The sequence below is a fragment of the Hetaerina americana genome, unplaced genomic scaffold, assembly GCF_022747635.1.
Source record: "Hetaerina americana unplaced genomic scaffold, ioHetAmer1.1.p SCAF_105, whole genome shotgun sequence".
NCBI classification, from domain to species: Eukaryota; Metazoa; Arthropoda; class Insecta; order Odonata; family Calopterygidae; genus Hetaerina; species Hetaerina americana.
In genome coordinates, this window is record NW_027286126.1 from 945,329 (window position 1) to 959,890 (window position 14,562).

The window sequence follows — 14,562 nt, forward strand, 5'->3', positions numbered from 1 at the left end:
TGAGCAGAACAATTCCGTTCCGTTGCCTTCCCCTCTGCCTATTGAAGCTTTTCGGATCGACACCAATGCACTGATATTCTGCGACCTAAGTAAGCTTTTAAAATTAACAATAAATACGCTAAACATTTTACGGCGTCGATCCCTCCTGATTTGTTGGGTCTCCACGTATCCGATGAAAGGTTAGGGAAAACTGTGAATTCCTCAATTATAATCTCATCTCCTCTAACTGGTGACATGCGTTAATGAGGACTCCAGCATCATCGCGGGAGCCAATGCACGTGCCCAACTAGCCGAGTGGCTGGTTTCTTCGCCTGCTTGAACCGATACCTTTAGTGTGTAAATTTTTCTATACTTACGTTATTATCGTGCGCTATTTCTTATAGTACTCCATGACTCCATGTCGGTGTTGTGTTAGCGGACGCATTATCATGCGAGAAAGCGTATTCTTGGAAACAATTGGAGATTAAGCTCCTGCTCACTAAGCCTTCCATAATGAGCGTTAGTCCTCATTACCTGTTTCTCCAATTTCAACTTTGCTCTCAGCACATTCCAATTCCACGTGTATGCGGCGTGAGCAAATTCTTTATTGTATGTCCGGAGAATTCTCTCTTGATCGTTCACTCGTATCACAATAGCGATACCTTCAAATCATAAGAACTTCGGGGAGAATTCTTTAGGCCTTAATTTTTTTTTATTTTCTAGAAAAATCGAGGGAATTTATTTCAAAGAATCAAAAGAAATTGTTAATCTCCTATCCACCGAGAAAGTCGCTAGTTCAAGATCACGATCATGGATCAGAATTCTATGTATTGTCGCAGATATGATGAGCAGTTCTATTCTTCACCTTTATTCCTAGCAGTTCTCTACCTTAAAAAAATCTAACGATCAACTTGCAAAACAGCTCCGTCAAATAAAACTTCTTTGGGACGTCACGTGAAAAGCATAGTGGAAATACCGTCCTTGGTAGTCCTAGAAAGAGGCTTTATTTTGTAACCAAATATCACTCTTCCTATCGACTTTCGAAAATAATCGAGGGCGTCAGGGTCATGGATATTCCTTCAATTATTGAAATAAATTCCCAAACATACCGGGGAATATACAAGGGCCTACTGCAAAGTCCCTAGTTCATCTAACCAATTAATAACGTCATTGCGGAAAGAAATGGCGGAAGGAAAGTATTTCCGTTGGAAGAAATTCTCATATTTTCCTTGAGCATCCAAAGAAAGAGCTACCCGGAGTATATCTGAAATATAAGGAAAATGGATAAAATTTATTAGAGGCGATGGCATTTTAACAATGATAAATTAACCCCTGGGCTAAAATAATTGACCTGATTTTCAACAAATGCAGGAACCTGATGCATGCTACCTCTTAATCCTGCCCTTTTTTCGCGGGTCAAAATTATACAATATTTCACACATTTTCTTCTATTCCTAAGATTTAGATAAGTTCCCTTTTGAAAGTCTCTTTGGCCATATTCATCCCACTAAAACCCCTCAGGGATCACATGCCCACTGACGTTCACGCTCATCCTGGCTTATGAAAGTTTTGCTTCCATGCAATAATCTTGGGAGGATAACGCACACACTGCCGTTTTCACTGCTTATTAAAACACTTTTTTTAAGAATGAAAGTGGAGAAGTACACAAAATATTCCTCGCAAATGTTTTCTGGAATGTTATAAAAAAGTATCGGGCTGGTGTGGATGGTTTTAATAGGGCTTCACACCCCGAAAACCCGGGTTTTAATCCCGGCCAAGACAGAATTTTCATAGTTTTCTCGAATCCTATTTGAGGTGCTTCGTGGAGAGTATTTCAAGTGGAGTACGCCGTCCGTCGTATGGGACGTTGAAACTGTGTCACCTCTTGGCGTCTTTCGTTGAGAGCAGGCTACTGCAGACGCCGTGTCCACCCTTCCCACATTCACTGAATATCCCACCTATCTAATAATCTTTCCACCAATCCCTAGTGGCACAAATTAACCCCAGATGTCGGTCGCCCCCTACTATAACCAACACTAATTGTTCAGCTGTAAAATGAAACCAGCAACAAATGGGCTCATGTGAATTTAATATTAAGGACTTCCTTTCATGAGTCATGGCATCATCTTTTCATTTTGTTTATTTCGCCAAGCAGATGTCGAATGGAGTGTAAAGACCTTACTAAAACGACAATTCCCTGCCTCGATAATCTATCGGAGCTGGGCCCCAGGTCATGCCCCGACGCTGCCCCGTGCTCCTAATCATCAGCCATGGTTCTTGAGATAGGAAGTGATTACACCAATGGCGTGTCCCTTTCGACCACCAGCCCCATTTCAAGGGCGTGGCCAGTAAAACATGGGGCGGGGAAGGAACAGATTGTCAGCCGGAAGGTGGCTGGGAAGGAGAGACCCATGACGGCACGGCTGAGAGAGGCAAAAGAAGAAAGAGCATAGCTGTACCAACAATATTACGAGGATATGTTCGCATCATGATACAAGCGAAAACTCTGACTCATAAGTGCTTTCGGAAACTATCTGATGTTTTCACAATCACCCTATTATAATTCTAAATATTCCTAGCACTATTTAGAGGGCGATTTTGATTTTTTTTCCATGAACAACAATAACGCATGCATGCCAGCAAAGATATTATTATTATTACTGGTACTATTTTTTAATTATATAATAGTTAACTTAAAACTTAACTAACGAATGAGGGACATTTAGACACCCATAATATAAAATAGGCATACAAAAAACCGTGAGTTGTGGCCTAACCCTGAATCATTGTAGGAAAGGCCGATCGGTGAGAGCAATGCGATGCCGGTACTACGCGGGCAGGTAGCGCATTTTAGTAAGGTGAACAAAATCAGTACAATGAACCTGGGCTAAACAGATTGGCTGCCCGTCAAGAGATCCCTTAACATCCGGGGCAGCATCAAAATTAAAACGCTTCGCCGTGATTCTCTCAGAAGATACGCGTGATTGATTTTTTTGTTTTGCCCATAGAATATCGGTACACATAAAATAAACAGTTGGCCAGTTCTGGTCATTCTAAGTTTCGATTCGACATTTCCTGGCCATCTCCCAAAATAAAGTGTAGGTTTTCCTCATCTCCTAGTCTCCGACGCACAAATCGTTTCATTGTAGTAGCTACAGGCAGGGGTAATTCTCATTGAGAGAATCATCTTATGCCAGTCCAAGTATTTGGCAGCAACCTTATTAAATATTCTCCCGAAAGACCTTGCGCAATCGACTCGCATGGATCATACAGGGTCCGTGCAATTAGTATCGTTGCTGGTTCGCTGTAGCCTCCCTCGACGGAGCGGTGGATGGGCGTCTGACCGGCCGTCTCGGCAAAGGAGTCCCCCACCACTCAGGCGCAATTTATTTCCGGGCATGCGTTGAGACAGGAGGTGGATTTTTGTGACGTGTGATTGTTTGTGGTGTCGTCGCGCCAGCGCGGAGGACACCGTCGAACAACGTAACGCTGTGAAGTTTTGCGTTAAACTCGGGAAATCCGCGTCGGACCCCCTTGAACTCATTAAACAGGCTTATGGGGATGATGCCTTAAGCAAGAGTTATTAAGTGGCACAAAATGTTTAAAGAAGGCCCGGAGCTCGTCGAAGACGAACACCGCGTCGGACGCCCGACGACCGCTCGAACCGATGCTCAGGTGGCCAAAGTGAAAAACGTTTTGGACTCTGACAGGCGTTTAACCATCGCCCTTATCAGTGAGGAGACCGAATTTTCAGTCGGAACCGTGCACACCATTGTGACAGAGGTTCTTTCGACGAGGAAAATGTGCGCGAAACTGGTGCCGAAAGTCTTGAGCGAGGAACAAAAGCTGTCGCGGGTGGAAATTTCAAAAGAAATTTTGGACTGCGTCCAGGAAGACGAAGATTTTCTCGACAACGTTATAACCTCAAAAGATAGCTCAAACGGAGCTTAAAGAATATCGTTTCGACTCCATCCAGGCGGTTAAAGTATTAAGTAATTGTAATGATAACTGCAATGAATTTGGACTTTTGGAACCATTCCCGATACTTATTGTATGGACCCTGTATATTCTAATATTGCCTGACAAAACCGACTTTGTCGCAGGTTGAGATTTTAAAATGCTTTTACAATAGAAGAGAATACATATATTAAGGGGAGGTATTGTAATTCCAATATACAATTTGACTCTCTGCCGCGCGAACCAAGCACTTTCAACGTCCCATTTGGCACTGTATGTCCCCGCCACTCTTCTAGAACCACGCTGCCACCATCCATTTGTTATATTTGCGTATCTTTACGTAGAACTTTCCTCTTACCAAAATGTTTCTTCATGAGATTACGGGATAAACTTGCCATATCATTCACGTTTGAGAGTTTGTCTTTATGGTAATCGATATCATAATGATTTCTCGAGAGTCTCTAGGCCATTAGCCTTTTCTGTATACTTGCTACAAATTTTCATCGGCACTCTGCATCAACATCTATCGCCTTCATTATTTCCGATTCAATCACATCATGGCCGTCAGTCTTCCCACTTTACGATTCCTTCCTCTCTGGCGTCTTCCATTATATTATGTAACAGTAAATATCCCTTACTATACGCCTCCAGCAGTACCCCGTCCTTATTCCTTCGCTCCGTCGGAAAATTGCATGGAAAAATCTGTAACTTCAGATAATTTTCTAGTAACTTCTCTCATTCAAATGAATCTACGACAGCTCATGAGTGCTGGTTGAGTGAGGAATGCACTTGAAAATCTAAGTGAAGTAAAATAAAATCACGACCAACTATGTGCATTTATTATTATTTTGACGCTAATGTGTTTCTGCACATTCGTTATCATTCGATTATGTACAGGGCTGTATTCTTCTAAACTTAGTTCTTTTTCACCAATCTGTCCTTTCTTGGAATTTGCTGGTGGTACATAGAAAGCATATGGCTATCTTACCCCGAATTGCACCCGACAGGTCCTTGTCTCAGCAGTCAAACTATCATTAAGCAATCAATCAATCATTTTACAAATGAAATATGTATCCGCGACCGAATGATTTTTGCTTGGAAAAATTTCAGCGGTCGGTAACCATGCCCTCACTTTATGATTAAAATAGTGATTTATTGGCTCCGATGAACTCGGTGACCCTTAGAAAATTCATACTTGTCCGACGCGTGAGCTGCTCTTTTTCGCCGTCTATGTTTTGAATTGATCAGCGTCCAATTACGTCATTGCATTTGAAGAAGAATAGAGAATCGGTTTTCATTGATTAGAGAAGCCTTTTGATAGATTAAAATGGGGATACTATTGCCGAGAACAAGAAAATATAAAGCGGGCTAAGTAAAGAGAATGCTGACTAAAGACTTGTCCAGAACAAAAATGTCTATATGAAAGTAAATGACAGAGGACAACCTAATTATCGGGAAAAAGAGAGCTTGTGGTGTTAGGTTTTGTCTTATTTGGCGAGGCTAAAAAATGTGGGCGATTTCAGTCGGTCTACAGGTATATCCAAAACCTGCTTACAATTACATTTAGAAATTTACATTTTAGACGTGATATTAAATGTTTTGTGACGTCAGTCAGGTGTAGGTTAAAAAAATCTTACGATTACAGTGTCAGTTTTGATGATTTATTGGAAATTAAAGTTCTTCGTGAAACAGAAGATACCGCTAAGGGGACTTCCGTCCTTAGAAATGCATCCCTTTCCCCTCAGTGATTTTGTGTTGTGCAAGTGGTGAAGTAGCTCGCGTTTCTCCTGAATCTATTCCTCGATTCCTCATAAGCGACTGATCCTGTTCTATTCGAGGATAGGAAAGGAGATAATAGAAGAGACCCTTATTAAAAGAGTAGTCACACTGTGATTATGTCTGTTGCCGATTCTAGGAGATCCAAATCTGGAGAAATTTGGTAATAGTGTCTTTTGGTGGAGGATTAGGACTTATATATTTAGTATTACAGGCGGGAAGAGGATGGAAGCCAACAGATTCCCCGTCGAATTTCTTATGCAGCTAACAGTGATCAGAAAGTAGTGGAGATACTTAAAGATGTTGACAGCAAATGCAAAGAGCATGGAATGAGAACTAATAAGAATAAGTGAAATTACAGGGTAACAGGGAAAAGAGGTGAGCACTATTTGAAATGGGAGAATTTTGAGCTAGTAGAAAGATTTATATGTTTTAGTAGTGCCATCACTATAGAAAAGCGCTTCTCAATACGGACGATGAAGAGGATAACAATGGAAAGCGAAATTAATGAAAAGGTTATTGTGTGTATGATTTCACAGAAATCAAAGAAAAGGGTCTTCAAAGAATATAGCAACGTACGGCGCTGACGAACAAAATTCACGACGGAGAAATATCGTTGCGAGAGTTGTGAATGGAGGGAAGGGGTGAGATGTGGTTGCAGACCTTGGAAGTTATGTGAAAAAGTGTGGATGAAATGAAATCTCTTGGTGATAAAAGAAGAAAGAAAATAAATTGGATGGGACACTGGATGAGAAGAATATACTTGTTGAAATAGGCAAGTGAGGGAATTATAATTGGGGGATGCCAGATGATAGATGCTATTAAGGTTGGAAGAGATTACCTACGTATAACACCGCCAAGGGATTTAACCCCTTAACACTAGCGTGATCATGGTGAACATTCTAGGATAAATTGCGTTATTTTTCTTACCTCGAGAGCGTATTTTGTAATTGTAATCTCGAAAATTCCTGTTTTTGTACACGAAATATTTATCCGATGCACGAGAAAGTTTTCATTACATGGCCTTTTCAACGAGGTGTACAGCACTAAATTGCCTAGCAAGAACGTTAGACATTACTTTGTCCTTTTGGAAAATTGTTCTTCATTAATACCTCGTCTTTGTATTCTGAAATAAATATGCTCCATGCTAGATGAATAAGTATTCATTATTTCATAATGTTATTGTTTTTTGTTTATAAGAAGAAACGTCTTTGCGTGATCACACTAGGTAGGTGTGTTAGCAATTAAATTCCATGGAGCATGATTAGCTCCAAATCCTATTTACAGCCACAGTAATGTGTTCTCTTTCGAGGGAGACCATAATGATATAACAGTTTATAATTGTAATATATAATTTTTTAGTTATCTTCCTTTCTCCCTATATGACTATCAGTTTGACCTTTCTCAATTCAATCATGGGCACGATATACCTTGCAAGGTATTACGGGTAAACTTTGTTTCACATGGTTTTCATCCATTGCAAAGAATATGAATATCAGACGTGAGCAGTTATTAGATGCCTACCGTGACAAAATTCAGTGCTCCACAAAGCTGAAATTATTGGTGGTGGTCTTGTTTTCCTCAAGCTTTGAAGTTGGAAGTTTCGAAATTTAATTACCATGAATAATTCTTTACATGGTTTTTATGTTTTCCCGCTCAAGAATTCTTTTGGTTATCGTGTACGTTTTATATATTACAACTGTTACTTTACGCAAGAAATATAATTCTTTATACAAATCTAAGTTCTTGCGTTACGCAGAAAATTCACAGCCTAACTTAGGTATCAAAATATGGATAATATTACTTTTGAATAAAACCAGAATGTTCTTTCTATCAACCTGTTTTCCATTTCTCTTAGGTTTTGACGTGCTTATGGTAGAGCATTTTGGACATCACCCGTGAAAACAGTTGTTTTGTGTTGTATTTTGTTGCATAGTACAGGTATAGTCATCAATCACTGATACATATTCACTGAACCTTGATGAATACTAGAGTAATAAAATAAATATAAAATATAAAGAAAATGTAGGGAAATGCGTAAGTCCTCGACTTCAAAGTGCTGGGCAAAAGCCCAACTGAGAAAAAAAATATATACCACACAGAATATATTATAGTTACTTAACCACTGGAGTTTCACTTCACTGATACTCATAAAAAATATTCAGGATATTATTGGACTACTGGAGCAATAACATATGACAGATATCCTAAATATAAGCCAGCAAAATGAATCCGTTTAAGACCACAGAGAATTGGAGAATTAACCGCCAAAGGTTGAATTCTTTCGATCTAATAGGTTGACAAATCCACAAAAGGCGAATAACATGGCTCATAGTCGTTATAAACATGTGGCATAGTGTTCAGTACATAGTCACTGCATCGTGATTTTGCGAGTAAGAAAATAAAAGGATGCATATTCCTCGTCCATTGGTGAAAGCAGAATTGATACATTATAATTCGCTGTTCTTTCTCTCCCTGCAGGGAGAGAAAGAACAACGAGAATCTGTGACAGACAAGTATAAGGATAGTGATAAGAGAGAAAAAATGAGTGTTGTCTACTAACATCATAAAAACTTTTACGCACATCGTATCGTATAAAGCTATGAAATAACTATTGATAATGCGTATAGCATAAAGTATATTTATTACATGAAATATAAATACGAGGTGATGATGAAGGAAAAAATCGCAAAAAAAGACTTAGGTAATGTCTAACACTCTCACTAAGCAATTCAGTAATGCACACTTGTTGAAAAGGCCATGAAATAAAGACGTCCAAGCATATCGATTAAACACTTTGTATGAAAAAAAGAAAACGGACGGGATTTTTATTTTAAAAAGTGCAAAATACGAAGTAAGAAAAAAAACACAATTTATATCCTAGAATGTTCACCATGTTCATTTGCGATCACGCTAGCGTTAATGGGTTAACTCTCCCGGTGATGTTATAGGTAATCTCATTTAACCTTAATAACATCCTCACCTAATATCTCCAATTTATAATTCTCTCAAATTCCGATTTCTGCAGCCATTCTCTTCTCGTCCAGTCTCAGCCAATTCATTTTCTTTCTTCTTTTATTGCCACGCAATTTCCTTTTTTCCCCACTCGTTCTCGGCTTTAATTTACTACGAGATTTAAATGGTAATTTACGTTTTGAGCATTTTCCCAGTGGTGCTTCGGTGAGTTTTTGCGTGCAAGTAATATTTTATGTCGACAAGCACGCAAAACCCATTAATATGAGCGTCACAAAATTTATAATTTATTTTAATTAAAATTAGAAGAGGTTTCTAGACTTAGGAGGAAGAAGGTCTTCAATACGTTAACGTTTGACTAGTTACTTTCGGTCAAAATTAATGATTTTGAACCAAAGAAATTTAATCATTGTAGACACTAAATTTATCGATGAATATCGTAGATAATATTATTTTTTCCTTAAAAATCTAAAAATATTGTCTAGGAAATAAGTTTCTACCTCTGAATTTTGATCAAACTTTTAGTTCAAATTGCGTCATGATTCTATAGGAAACTGATTTAGGAAATAGCATTCTCAACGAATTTCTAGTCAACAAATTTGTAGTTCTGCTTGGGCTGCTTCATCCAAGGCGGTACCTGAGTATTCTCAATTCAGTCTCATGGTGTATAGACCGAAGAAATCACTTTTTACTCCTCGCAAATATATTATAACACCAGTTTGTGTTCCTTGCAAATAACAAAACGCCACTTTATCCAATTGAATTGCTGCATTGCATTGCATGCATTATCCTATTGATTTTTGCACGGTGTAAATATTTCAAATTTCAATAAAATATGCATGGGTTTGCTAGAAAGACCCATTACCAAAATTATCACTTCGGTAGATCAAATAGTATTGCCACCCCGTCGAGGTACTATCTTAAATATTTGCGCTGAAACTCTACTAAATATTCACTAATTTCTCCGTATTATGCTTACATTTTACATAAAGTATTATGAAATAATATTTATGGTAATTATATTCATTTAGTAAGTATATTGGGCTAATGTGGTTTTAACAAAGCAAATGAATAATATACAAGATCAAACGTACGAAAGAAAAAATCTGTGAATCACTGTTTGAAAGTTTATAAAAAATTTTATGAGTGTTTATGTGTATATATTCATGCACACACGCGCGCGCGCACACACACACACACACAGATACACACACACACGTGTGTGTGTGTGCGCGCGCGCTAGTGTGTATATATATACAATTATGTGTGCATAGCAATCAAATAGCCAGCACCATAAAAGCAAAAGTCAAAACTTAAAGCGAACTAGTATACTTATGGTCGTTGACGTTCGTGACTGCTTTATTATTTACGAGACTATTATTATTTACGACAGAATACAATGAAAGATAAATATAAATCAATAAAACCATCTAGCAAGTTCTGAAGTTGTCCATCGTCGAAGAATTCTCCATGAGTTACCATTTCCCTTTTCAATTCTCATCTCATTCCACTACCAGACTAAGCCCACTTCTCGATCATTGGATATTGGCATTACGTTTACTTAATATACATTGATTATTTCAATAGAATATTTCTCTCCATGCGGAGTTTTCGAACTCATAGATATTTAATAACGACTTCTGAGTCGCGGCCCTTCTAGCCCTTCGAACGGTACGGCTCACTTATCGAACCGATCTTCTGTTTGTTGTGTGCAGTTAGTTCATTGTGGATATAAAATATTTTACCCAAAAAGAAGAGATGAGAGAAGCCAAGATATTGATGAAGTTAAAATTATTCACTAATAGTTGAGATTGGGACGCTTTTGAAACTTTCGCGCGGCATAGGGTGTGGGATGGCCTTACGTGTTCGAGTTAGCCACTCCTTCAAAGCCATCGCCTTTCAATTTATCCTGGCATTTCAACAGGTGGTGCAATCCAGGCGTCTGCAACATTACTACATGGAAGACAATGCTGCTTGCGAGTGAGACTTGGGCTACTCGATATGACGAAATCTTTGAAATTTGCCTATATTCAATGTATATGGACTTCGTCGTTTTTGGATTTCTGAATGCACCGATATTGCGAATTCCGATCGATATCATTAATGCTCTGAAGATTATACGATTAGGCCAGTTTTGCCGATGCATAATTATTGGAAAGCTGTGTTTTTTTACGCTTTGAAACCCCTGAAATTCTGAGAAATTTTAATACTGCGTACGGTAATCACCACAAAGAAAATACGCATGCATCAATTTTACTTTAATTAACTCTATACACACTGCCATATATACAAATACATGAACGTTTTCTTTTATGGATCGAGGTTCGAGAAAATATCGCACAATGTTTAGGAAACCCTGGATGTCACTTTCCCTGCATATTCTCTCTTCAAATATAAATGCGGGCTTCTTTAACTCATAATAATCTCGATATAACCTCAATTCTAATTCATTAAATCGATTTTGATTCTACCATGCGATTCATTCATCTAACATTAGTTTGAACGCAGTCGATGAGTCAAAGGTTATCGGGAACGTTGCACAACATTACTTCCGCTCAGATCTGACTTATTTTGCTCATCCCCCGCACGAAATACTCTCGACTGACTTTCATTTCATTTCTTTCAATTTTAGTTATGCAACTCAATCATTCAAAATGGGTTCACCTGCCAAGCACCTCACACTGGTGTGACGTCCAATAATCCTCCGTTTTCACTAGCAACACAAAATGAGAAATTAACTCAATCATGCGCCGATGAAGATGGTGAAGGTTTAAATTTTAATTTCGATTTCATAAGCTGGACGGATATTGGGCTAACAGTTCCCTGCGATTTGAGTAGGAAACACGTTTGACTGCCTACTAACTTGCTCCAAAGGATTCTGTGTCATAATTATCCTCAGATATGTCAGTGGCAACATTATTTCTGTGCGAATGTCTTATAATGGTGCAGATGAGTCATTTGCCGAGGCGTTCGGACAACTTGTACAAGCCCCTGGCAGTGTTAAAAACACGTCTACAAAAGAATCAATCTTAAGACACCAGCCATTAAAGCAGAATATGAGTCCATATGTACATTTGAGTACACATTTTCTCATAAACATGAACACCCACACAAGCATGCATATACAAATAATGCAATAATGTGTGATTTTTACTGAATCATTACATTTGTTTTTAAAATGAAAACTATCAGGGCGATTGGGTTCGGCTTTATTAGGATTGTGTATTATGCGAGGGAAGAAAGAGTACTTGACCCGGTGTCTTTGACTCTTATTTTGTCCCGGTGGTCATATTAACCAATAAATCTTGGGGCCATAATAATTCCCAGATTGTCAAAATTAGAATCGGATTTGCAGCGCCTTTCTAAAAGTCTAAGCACGTCTCCGCGTATCAAGGGACTCCCAGCGTAATCCTTCCAACTTGTCCATTACGCCTATTCTCTTCTCGGAGTAATTTTTCACAAATCAAGCACACTTTCTCTAAAGATTTTCCAATTCCTTAATTCTTAATTTCAATTCTTAATTCTTCTTCCATGGATCTCAAATAATTGGCACATGTTCCGCATGTGGTCTAACTGAAGCAAAGATTAATACTAGTTATTTAAGTAGAGATGGTGGCTGAGTGAGTTTTTGGAACACATGTACTTACGGCAGTCGATTTACACGTGATTATGTTGTTCACATTGTTGTCTTGTTGGTATTACACATGAATGCGAAACTTTTTTTTTAATTATGCATTTCCAGAGAAATATGGCTGGCGAACGTTCATGCAGCCACCTAAGGTTTGCTGAACGTTTTAGTTGGAGTTAAACGTTTGATGTTATTTTCCAGTTTTATAATTCTGGGAAAGAAATTAATGAAAAGAGAATTATTCAAAAAGAAAAACCGATTCCTCCTACATATATTAGAAATTCAGTCAGAAAATTCACTGCGCTACTTAAACAATTGGTGTCATTGAATAATTCTTACCTGCGGGTCCACTTAAAAACAAACCGCATCTAATGTTAGCCTATGCTTGCTATTTTCGTCGGAGAGGATTATAGGTCAAGGGTGGTGAGGAAAATTTATATGTCTCCAATACTGAAAAGATTCTTTGAGGTGTTGACAGTGCATAACAAAAAACCATGGATAATATGATTTGAAAAGAATTTTATTTGAGAAAGTAAGTCTACCGTAGAAAAGCATAATGAACTGGAGAAAAATGACCGATACATTGAAAGAATATTGATAGTATAAGGTGATTTCATTTGGAATTGGAAATACCACTCCGGGAGCATTGAAAACTATAAAACCCTGAAAAATTTAAAAATGTGGAGCTTCTGTAGTTAACCGATGAAAAACTAATACATCATTCAAGAAAACTGTCAGTTTTCATGAGTTTAATAAATATTCAGGTTAACGCTCAAGTAGCCTGCATTCTTGCTTGAATCCGGTTAAGGAGGGGCCCACAGACGTTAGCATCGGTCACTTTTGCGTACTGGCAAAATGCATTTACTCAGGTGGATTGAACATGTTGTTCTATACACACATAAATAGCAAATTTCTTCAAAATATAAAAGCAACGATGCAGAGGGTGACAGAGAGATTGCCAATAATGCGAGAATGTTTGTGTTTATTTTTCCAACCTATTTTCACCCATCACAAAAACGCCAGAATTTTCGTTTGTGACGTTGCATGGAAAGTATCTGATACCGATTTTTATTGCAGTAAAGCTCTTAAGATTTTAAGCTGCCTCGTAGAAGGCAAAAATAAATTTGAATAGACTTGGGGGAAAATGCAATTATTTGAAAATGCTCCTTAAGAGATAAGAATTTAAAGGGAATAAAACGACTATTCAGTTGTCAGTATGGAAAACTAATTGATTTTAACTCTACTTTTTCATATAGATTTTTTGAAAATAAAAAGATTAACTTTTTGCCATTTTTGAAAATCATGTATTTTCAAGATTTTCTAAGGAATTTCATTATACTAGCGCTGTCAAGTCACGAGGAAAATCAGGCCAAACATTTGGTAGGATTATATAGTATTAATGATTGAAATAGTGGTTTACGTAAATACATTCAATGAAATAATATCATGCAAAAAAATGACACGTAAGGAAAAAAAGGATTGGAGTTGCATATCGAGAAATTAAAAAGCTTGCTGAATTGATTCTGACTATTCCAGCCCTATACTTTGTTAACAAAGACAAAAAATTCGAAATAAAAAGGGGTTCCATTTCCCAGCGAAACTATCAATTACCAACAGGAAGAACATTACTTGACATTTGACTGAAGAAACGTTTTTAGTGGGCCTCTTTTAGTATCATTTACCCGATTTCCGTATTCGCAGATTTCCTGAATAATATTCTAACAGATTTCATGCATATTTATAATATTTATTTGCAGTGGTTTACTGGTTACGATGGATTTTTATCGGACCTAGGGTCGAAGCACTACCACTCCTCTAAGCGCCGAATGAAACAACATTACCTCAACCCGTTAGCCCTCATATTGAAATAAACCATTTTTCAACCCAACATAATTTCTACCTCCCTTCATCCTATCCATCATTCAATTTATTGCCCTTACTAACTCGCTAACCCAACTTTCTCTCCTCCATCAAGGATGCTTTACCGTTTCACTCAATGTCTCATTTAGATACGACATATATTCGCGCAAACAAAGGTGCCTTAATATACATTGCGAGAATGAAGAACGACTGCTTTCCTCGGTTCGTTAGAGTGTGCAATTCCTATGATAAATGGGTGCAGCGAACGGTTGCTTTTTTAGAAGAAAGGGGTATTATGCGCAGAGTCTCTTGCGCAATACTCTTTTTACATTGTACTTCATATTGATTGAGATTGTATTACAAATAATTCATTTGGCCCAGCAGATAAG